The sequence below is a fragment of the Pleurodeles waltl genome, chromosome 10 (assembly GCF_031143425.1).
Source record: "Pleurodeles waltl isolate 20211129_DDA chromosome 10, aPleWal1.hap1.20221129, whole genome shotgun sequence".
Taxonomy (NCBI): domain Eukaryota; kingdom Metazoa; phylum Chordata; class Amphibia; order Caudata; family Salamandridae; genus Pleurodeles; species Pleurodeles waltl.
This window is the reverse complement of record NC_090449.1, coordinates 483,297,037-483,306,775: the sequence shown is the minus strand read 5'-3', so window position 1 is coordinate 483,306,775 and position 9,739 is coordinate 483,297,037.

Below are 9,739 nucleotides of genomic sequence, written 5' to 3'. Positions count from 1 at the left end.
TCTCCATCGACTGGGAGGAGTTCTTACTCCAACTATATAACACGGAAGCACACCCAACAGGGGAGAGATTAGACTAAAGCGAACTGACATCCACAATGAGAAGATCACATCACATAGGGGAATAGAACGCACAGCACAATTGAGCAAACTAACACATTAAGAACCGAGAAGGGCATACGCAACGACTTCCATAAAGGTATGTAACAATATGAACATCAAGCGCTAAAATACACTGCATTGTAATAATCACTAATCAAGACAAGATGTGAAATGTAAACTAAACGAAAAAACCCAATAATAAACAGATTTATGAAAAAAAAAATGAGAGATTGTTGCAAGCATTCAAACAGTATAGTGGTACTGATATTATTGAACTGAGAAGTATGATTCATTTTGTGCTTAGATTTGTACAAGGGTTGAAGCCTGAAATAAGCAACATGATTCGGAATCATTTGATTTGCTGGCAGAGAAAGCCGATTGATGAAGTACTGCAATATGCAAAATACTGTAGTGATGAAATTGAATTGGAGCAGAAGAAATTAAAGGAAACAGCGATGATGATGCAAACCAAAACTACGCAAGCAGCAGGAATGCAAGGTTCGCAAGGGATGGTGAGCACAGTTGGAATTCAGGGAGTACAACAGCAGGGCAATATAATGCCTCAGTTTAGAGGTAGAACTTGTGAAGCTCGGGTAGATCAGAATGTCAGTGTGGGTGATGATTAGTCCATGAGGATAATGCTTCCTTCTTGTGCATTCAGCAATGTTGGACACTGGAGCAAGGAGTGTCCATATAGTAATGTAAAATAATGTGGTGCAAGGTGGTGGTGTTGTGCAGATGGTTGACAACTGTCAGTTTCAAAATCAAAGAATTCAGAGACCCCGAAATCAAAATATGAATGTTCCTACTGGAGTAGTACAATTGCAAATTCTCCAACAGCAGGTAGGGTTCCCCCAACAGCAAATTCCGGTCCCACAGCAAATGCAGATTGCACATGCTCCGACGGCACAGCAACAGGTAATGTCCTCAGCAGAACACAAACCAGAGAGCAAATGCAAATGTAAATCAGTTAACCACACAACACCCACTCATCGATTTCAGCGATGATGAAGTGAATGAAGTATGAGAGTTAGAAGAGGAAGAATGTGTGTTGGCTGCTTCCCTGGATGTAGATCAGTGTGGTTGTTATATAAATGCATTTATTACTAAATAATCAGTGTTTGAAAAAGGGACCATGGTGGGTGGCCCTGCCCTGCCTAGTCCAGCCAGGGAGGGGTGCAAACGGGCCTGCTCTTGTCACAGTCTTCTCCCGGGCCTGTGGCCAGATGTATCCCACATGTGTCCTGTGCTTCGGGGAATTGATGACCCTTTAAAAGCGATTTGCAGGTGTGGAGTGGTGTGCTGGCAGGTCCTCCTCTGGGCAGCGAAGTGCATACTGGGGTACGATTTCCCACTCTAGCACTGGCCTCAACAAACAATTGGCATCTTGCGCTGTGGGTAATTGATGACACTTCAATAGCACTTGGCAGATGTGGCATGGAGTGTGTGTTGGTGACTGTGTGTGTGTGTTTTCACACTGGATAGAAGCATACCCAACACATAGGAATGAGAGTCTTACTGTAGCCAAGCTGCTGCTCAGAGAACTGATACCAAGGTTCGGCTTCCGAACTTCTTTGGAATCAGACGGAGAATCTCATTTTAATAACGAGATCATTAAATTGTTGTGTGCGACACTGAACATTGAGCAAAAATTGCACTGCAGTTGCAGACCAAAGGCATCTGGATTGGTGAGCTGAATTAATGGAACACTGAAAGCTTGATTTGGAAAGGCTTGTGCCTCTACAATATTGTAATGACCTGATGCTTTACTACTTGTCCTGATGAGCATGTGTAGCACCTTTGACAGGAAGACAGGACTTTTGCCACATGAAATCCTTATGGGCGTGCAATGAGGCTGCCAGCAATGCCTGCCAATGCACTTGTGAGCATAACAGATGACTTACTGCTGGATTATTGCAGAGGTCTGGCTGATGTGGTTCGCTCTTTGTCTCATCCGATTGAAGCAACAACAGTTCAAACAACCCAAGACTAGTGTCACAGCCTGAAGGCTGGTGAATGGGTGCTCCTCAAAAAACATGTTAGAAAGCCTTGCCTAGAACCAAGGTGGAAAGGACTTTATTAAATCGTTTTTGTGACTACAACAGATGTGAAGTGTGCTGGTCTTCCAAACTGAATTCATGCAAGCCATACACGCAAAGTTCCATGTCTTCTTGAAGACACAGAGTCTGATCCCCTTGGGGTGAATGCAGAAAGTGAAGGGGTTCAGGTCAGCCAAGTTGTGAGGACTGGACAATTGGCTGAAATAGAGCTTGTGCAAAATGATGAACGTGCAAGCATTCCAAATTCAGATGAAGGTCAAGGAGAGTCAAGTCCAATCCATCTGCCAACCCAGCAAACGTTGAGAATTCAGTTGCAGCTCAAAAGAGAACTATAAGAGGAGACCACTGGAACCACACACACATACCTGACCCTGTTGCTGGTAAGCTTCAAACTATAACAGAAATAGCAAAGAATGGAATCAAATTGAAGGCAAAATTTGTGCCATAACGATAACCAAAAGAAAAAGAGTGCCAAGCCGCAAAAACTCAACATCTGAATGGATTTATCTTGTTGCAAATGAATAGGGGAGCAAGTTTATTGCTTTCTGTTTGGGCCATGAGAATTCAGTGAAACATCCTGGAATTAAATTTTTTTAACTTTGAGAACATTGAGTTGAATTTTGATAAACTTTCTAGAGATCAAGAATCATTCCAAATAAGTGCAAAGAGATTTTTAAAAGACTGCTTGAATTTTGATTTTGCTGGCTTTGCTTTATTTTTTTCTTCCTTTATCTTTTCCCTCTTTGATCTTCAGAAGCCATGAACCCTGAACAGGGTAAACGTAGCAGATGTAAATATGTATGCATTGGTTTAGCAATAGTATGTGTGATTCTGAGTACTGTATTAATTGCATGTTTGAGTGTTTCAGTGAAAGAAAATGTGTCAACCACATCAATTCCAGTGAAGCAAATTACTATCTTAACTGGACAAGTTTTCTGAGGATGAGAGATTGCTTCATTTAGATGACCAAAGGAAGACTTGTCTTCCAATGTTTATTATAGTTTGCTGTATGAGTATGTGGATACAATGAATGTGTGTCACTGTTATGTGTGCACCCAGATTCCTTTGACAGTACAAGAAGGTATTACATATCAGAGCTTACCACTAACGTATGGCATTAGTTGCAGCCTACTGTTACCATGCTTGTACAATCAAGAGTATAGCCAGTGTTTTTACTCTAACTTTGATCTTGTTTTCTCTCTTGTTCCCATTAACTAGCATTTGAGCAGCATTGCGAAGGCTAAGAACGGAGATATCGTAGGAGGATTCTTTGAGCCTACACTAACTTTTGGCCTAGCATGCGCACATCGGGAAAACTTAACATGTGTTCTCACACAAGTAGAGAAAGAGTTCATTAAACAAGTTGATGACAGGAGAAAAGCAACGGCATAGTTTCACATAATTACAAAAAAGATTCCACTTACAGCATGCCAGATACACAAGGACACAGTTTTAGATTGACAACATGTAGGGAAGCTTTGTGTATATATATATATATATATATATATATATATATATATATACATATATATATATATATATGTAGGCCGTAGTCATAAGCTGACAATAAATTTGTAGGGACTAGTGAATATAAATGTGTTTTTGTTTAAGAGTGTGTGGGATTTTATGTTGAATGGACAAGACCTTGCTGTGCCTGGTGTATATTAAATTTGTGGGAAAAACACTTATAACAGGTTACAAAAAGGTTGGTACGGAACATGTTATCTAGGGGTGGTTTTCCCAAATATTTATCAGGTAGACATTCTTGACCACCCAACAGGTAATAAAAAATATAAGGCAGGAACTAAATGAGGAGCAAGTGTTTCAGAGATTACCGAAGATATTTATGGTGCCTTTATTCTATCAGTGCGTGTCATCTTGAATGATATTAGGAGAAGGAAGTTATCAACCGCTGTAGATAAGATGCCAACTGACTTTGCATGTGCAATGCTCCTAATGGACACAACACAGAAATGGTTGCGGTAAGATCAATGGTTTTGCAGAATCGTCTTGCGTTAGACATCCTTTTAGCAAAAGAAGGCAGAGGCTGTCTAGTTTTGAAGGTGTAACATTGTTGCACCTACAAACCTAACAACAGTAAGAAAAAAAGGAAAATACATTTCTAACCTAACAAGTCTGAAAAATGACTTGTATGACCTGAAACAGACAAATATCTGGGAGACAATAGGTGAAGGATTCTCAAAAATAGGATCTTGGTTTGAAGATTTAGGGAATGGATTTGTGAGAATGATCCTGAGATTGTGACTGTGTGTATAATTTGTGCACCTGGATTTTACAAAGCATACAAATTCTGGATGGTGCAAAGAGCAAAGAATAAACTGAGGAGGGAAGAGATTGAAATGGAAAATATGAGAAACAAATACTACAGGAACTTGAAGAGAACTGAAAATTACCAGGCCGCTTTGTATCATTTATGAGCAATGGGACCCCAAGACTGTGATAAGAAGAACATTGCATTTTCTGAAACTCTTGGCACTTGTTTGCATCACCAGAAAGTCTCCACGCCATAAGAGACAAGCAATCCTGAACCACCAGTATGTGAGGAATGTCCATTGGATCGGAGCAAAGATCTGGGGAGGAGTCAACCCGAACCAGTGAAGCGCAAGACAGCGATATCACTACTGGAAACTAAGACTGGACCTTCCAACAAGGGGTCACTAGGACCATTTCTGCTGCTTGCTGCCACACCTGAGAGAGTACTCTCTGGATCATAGAAAAGTGAGAAAACACATACAGAAGTCCCATCGACCAAGTTTGGAGAAAAGCATCAGAATTTGTGGCAAGGGGATTCAGTCTCCAACTTTAAAAGATTGAAAGATGAGATACAAATAGTTCGATCTTGCACGGACTCCAATGCAGATTCAGTGCATGAAAGATACATGGATGAAGTCTCCAATCACTGGCATCATAGAGGAAACGAGAGTTCCACTTTGCTTTCACATCGCATCGACTCCGAATATACTCCGCCGTCACTGAAATTTGATGCCTGAGACAATAGTACCAAAAATCCTTCGTAATCTTCACCAGAAGACATGATTTCATCCCCTATATGGCTGATGTACCCTGCTGCTGAAACATTGTCCATTCTGAGGAGAATGCAACAGTTCACCTTGCGAGGGGATAACGTTCAAACAGCAAGTCTCCTGCTAACAGCTTAAGGGAGTGGATGTGGAGGTGAAGTTCATCTGGGGACCAGCTGCCCTCCATCTCCACCAGACCACACTGAGTGGCCAAGCCCCATCAACTGGCCTTCAATTCTATGATCACTTCTGGAACTGATGCAAAAATGGCTTTGCTATTCCATGCATCCATGTGATCCAGCCTCCAGGAAATCTCTGTCCTGGTCTCCTCCAATAACACTATCCATTCCGAGTAAGGCAACCCCTTCCAGAGGTGTAAGATCTTCAGTCTTTGAAGTGCTCAATAATGAAGTGGTCCCGGGAAGATAGCCTGGATGAATGACACCATAGACCTACCAGGCGTGCCAAAATCCTCAATGATATAGTCAAAGAGGTAAGGACTCTCCTCAACTCTTTTTTTATAGAAATTCATTTCGTTAACGGCAACCTCAGCTGAGTTCTGATTGAGTCCACTTGAAACCTAAGAATTCTAGAGCTTAAGCAGGAACTGTGATCGGCCTCTATGAGCTGATGACAAACTGATCTTGTAAGAGCTGAATAACCCAAGAGAGGTTAAGAAGAACCATATCTTTTCTTTGTGCCATGGCAAGAATATCGTCTAGATATATGATTAATCTTACCCCCACTCCTTGAGAATTTGAACCACTGCCCGAAGCAATTTGTTGAAATTCCAGGGGGCTGATGAAAGACTAAAAGGAAGGGCAGTAAATTTGTACCATTGGTGGTGCCAGAAAAACTGGGGGAACAGTTGAGGAGGGGCAAACATCGGAACTGTTAATTAGGTGCCTTTGAGATTGAGTCACATTATCCAATTGCCTTCTTGTAACAGGTCTCGGAGAAAGTGTATGCCCTCCATTTTGAAATGGCAATGCACTATCCAAGAGTTGAAATATTTCAGGATCAGAACCAGGTGGGAACTGCCGTCCTTGGTCTGCACCAAAAAGACTGTGTTGACAAAACCCTGGGGGTCGGGCAAAGACCTGATCATTGTCCTCTTTTACAGCAGTGAGTGAATCTCGTTGTCCATTAAACTGCTGTCTGCTTGGGGAAAAAAAAGAGGATTAAGGGGGCGCTCTAGAAAAGGAGTGCAAAAAAATTCTAATCTGAAACCATGAAATGTCTGCAACTCCCAAAGGTTTTGGATGATCATCTCGCATTTGTGTAGGTGAACCTTTATCCTTTCCCCCAAAATAACCTCTGATGAGAGAATACCTTCTATTTGTATAAGTGACATCAGTGGCGAAGGATCCTCGACGATATCCTCCTCGGTGGGCACAGCTACGACCTCCTCTGTTGTGAGTGGGATAGAAGTTGGAGGAATTGTAGGATGTACCTCTTCCCCTTTTTAAGTAAACTTGTGAAGTCTGGTTGAATCATGTCATGGTGCCTGAGCTTGGAAGAATCCTGCCGTCACAGAAAGGCCAGTGAACTCTTTCTTCATGGATGTTTGGGTCTTGTCCAATGCTGAGAACGTGGTGACATATTTGCCAAGGTCTTTGGCAAATTTGTCTCCGAACAATAATACTTTTTTCAAGGGGTCTGCCTCAGTAGAGGCCAATTCCACCAGTTTTGGGTCAATTAGTATGAGGAAAGGCTTGTGGTGTTCTGTTGGTATCGCACAATTAGTGTTGTTGAGAAGGCACAGGGCCCTCTGGTTCCATTAAAAAAATACCTCCGGATCCATCTGAGAACTCGCATCCTTCGCTTGGACAGCCAACTCAAGATTTTTTGTAAGGGGGCCGGAAAGGTCCAAGAGCATATCTTGGCATCCGCACCATGCCCGATCGAGAACTTTTTTGGAAGGTCTTTTGCAAATTTTTCAAGAAAAGTTGCCATACTGGGGCCTAATTCTGGGGTGTCCACAACCTTACCAAGGAGAGAGGGCTGAGGGCATTCTGATCTCCAGGTGTTATGCACTTCACGTACGAGCCCTTTGCATAATCTGTCCAGAACATAATGTGCCAGCCCCCTTTATGGGACCCATTTGGTGGAGCGCGGGTGAGCGATATTTCCTGAATCAAACAGCAAGTTCCAGTTGCTTGGTCCCGAGACTTCGGTTCAAGAATGATGAGCTTTACGTGTCCGTTTTGTCGCAGGTTGCAGGTACCCTTGAGAGGGTTCTGAATCAGATGAGTGAATGGAGGGCACAGAAGACAAATGAGCTGTTTACAACTTTGGGACCGAAAGAACCCCGGAGGGCCTTGAGAAGCAGCGCTCCCAGAGGACCGAGGTGGCCATTTGTGCTAGCACTGAGGAAGAACCCCACCGAAGAGGATCCCTGGGCAAAGCCCGGGTCAGTGGTCATAAAGTCATGAAATAATCTGCCACCAGAGGGTCCCTCAATTAACTCACACCAGCCATAACAGACTAATGGCTGTGTAAATGGCCTGAGTGCTTTAATCAGTGCTCCATTAATGGAATCCTGCACATGGTTACCCAGTGCCTCCACCAACCTCTCTTACATTTGGTGCTCATAGGGTACGTCTGAAATTTCTTGATATGCTTCACCCTCCTTGGCGTAATATCCAATGTGGTGAAAGGTCTCATGGGGATTGGAAGAGGTTTGCCGGGGAACGACAGCCCCGAACAGCAGGTGCCAGAAAGTCTTCGCCATCATATAGTTTGACAGTAAAACTGTCCTTGCCAGTACAATAAAGCGTGGAGGAAGCCACCTGCCAAATTCCCTAGGGTAAGGCCCTGTTAGCACTTATGCAGCCCCCTCAGGCGTTTCAAAGGAACAGAGACAATTTCTCGTCTCTGCAAAGCTTATCGGGTAATCAAAATGTCAAGATCAGGTTTGCACGCATGAGCGAAGTTAGAAAATTAAAGAGGGCAAAGTCCTTGCTCTAAGCACCGCAAGTCAGCTCTGCAAATCCCCACTCCAGCTCCACTTATGGCCAACACAATGGAGGAAATCAAAAGGACTCAAAAGCAGAAACCACTCTGCTGCTAGTTATCATTAAATATAAAAGCACAGTAAGCATAACATAGCGTGCAATCAATCAAGGACAAAATCGAAATGCATCTATCTCTAGTTGCTGCAGCATTGAAAGAGGATGGACAATGGTGGCAAGAACATTTATATGGAGATGAGGTCCAATGATTGGATGAGACATTGAGCTGTTGGGGGCTCATGGGATATGTGGTTTAGAGTTTTCAGGTGTTTAATTGGCTGCTGTGTTTTTACTCAATAAAGAAAAAGAAGCATAATCCGAAGCCTCCGGTCCTGAATTAGAATGGTGCCACAAAGCAATTTTCTTTGGGCTAAAACACAGCTCAATACTAATGCATAACAGCAAAAACCATAGACATTGTGTTAATTGCAGAAATGATAAATACATGTATTGAAAAGTGGCCAAAATGTTCAAACAATGCATGTTAAACATCAGCAGTTAGATGAAGGAGAATTACCCGAACACATAATGCTGAAAAGACAGAGATTTTGACCTTTGGTACCCAGAATTCGGTGTGGTCAGAGATGTGGTGGCCTGATAGATCTAGTCAACCTTCCACCCCATTTGTGCTTATGCAGCCCAATCGGGCGTTTCAAGGGAACAGAGTCGATTTCTCCTCTCCGCAAAGCTGATCGGGCAATCAAAATGTTTGGTTCAGGTTCCTACCTCCCCATCCCCGGGGGCCGGGCCATGTCTCCCACCCAGGGTACCCAGTCAGCAGCTTTGAGGGACATGGGGGGGAGCCTGAATGCCCCTGTGACCCCAGCTGTCGCCACGCCTCCTGTGGGAGGCTGCATTGCTCTTACACACAGGGAGCTGCAAAATTTGATCAGGGGTCTCCATGGCCCCCCTATTCATTTAAATTATAGCCCTGGGGAGGTGGTGGTCCCTAGAGCCCAGGGGTCTGTATGGCCCCCACCATCATTTTTCATAAGCCTCAGGAAGGTGGTGGTCCCCAAACCATAAAAATGCCCATGGGGGGAAGGGCCATGTGTACCCCCGTCCTTTAATTTAATAAAGGAGCATTGCCCCCAGGGACCTGGCCCACCCGGGGGCTTAATTAAAAACAAACCAAGTCCCAAGATGGTTGCCAACACTTACGGGTTGAAGTGTTGGTAGCCAATAGGAGCTCTGCATTTCCCTGCAGGAGCTTGTTATTCTTTGCGAAGTCACAGGGCAGGATCTGCGTCCCAAGATATACAAATTTGGATTTCCTTAAATTTCTCAACAACTACTGAACAGATTTGCAGCAAATAACAAAAAGCACAATCTGAGGAACAAAATCTAGCTTTCTGACAAATTTGATGTAATTCCGTCCAGTGGTTCGGGCTGTAGTGTTCGAAACTCCTACTGGAATTAACCTGAGAAATGCACTTTTTTAACCCCTTTTTCTTGGTCCCTCTTGACAGATCACCTCAAAGCTTTCCATGAGTATCAAGAATTATGAGCACACTTTTAGGGGAAC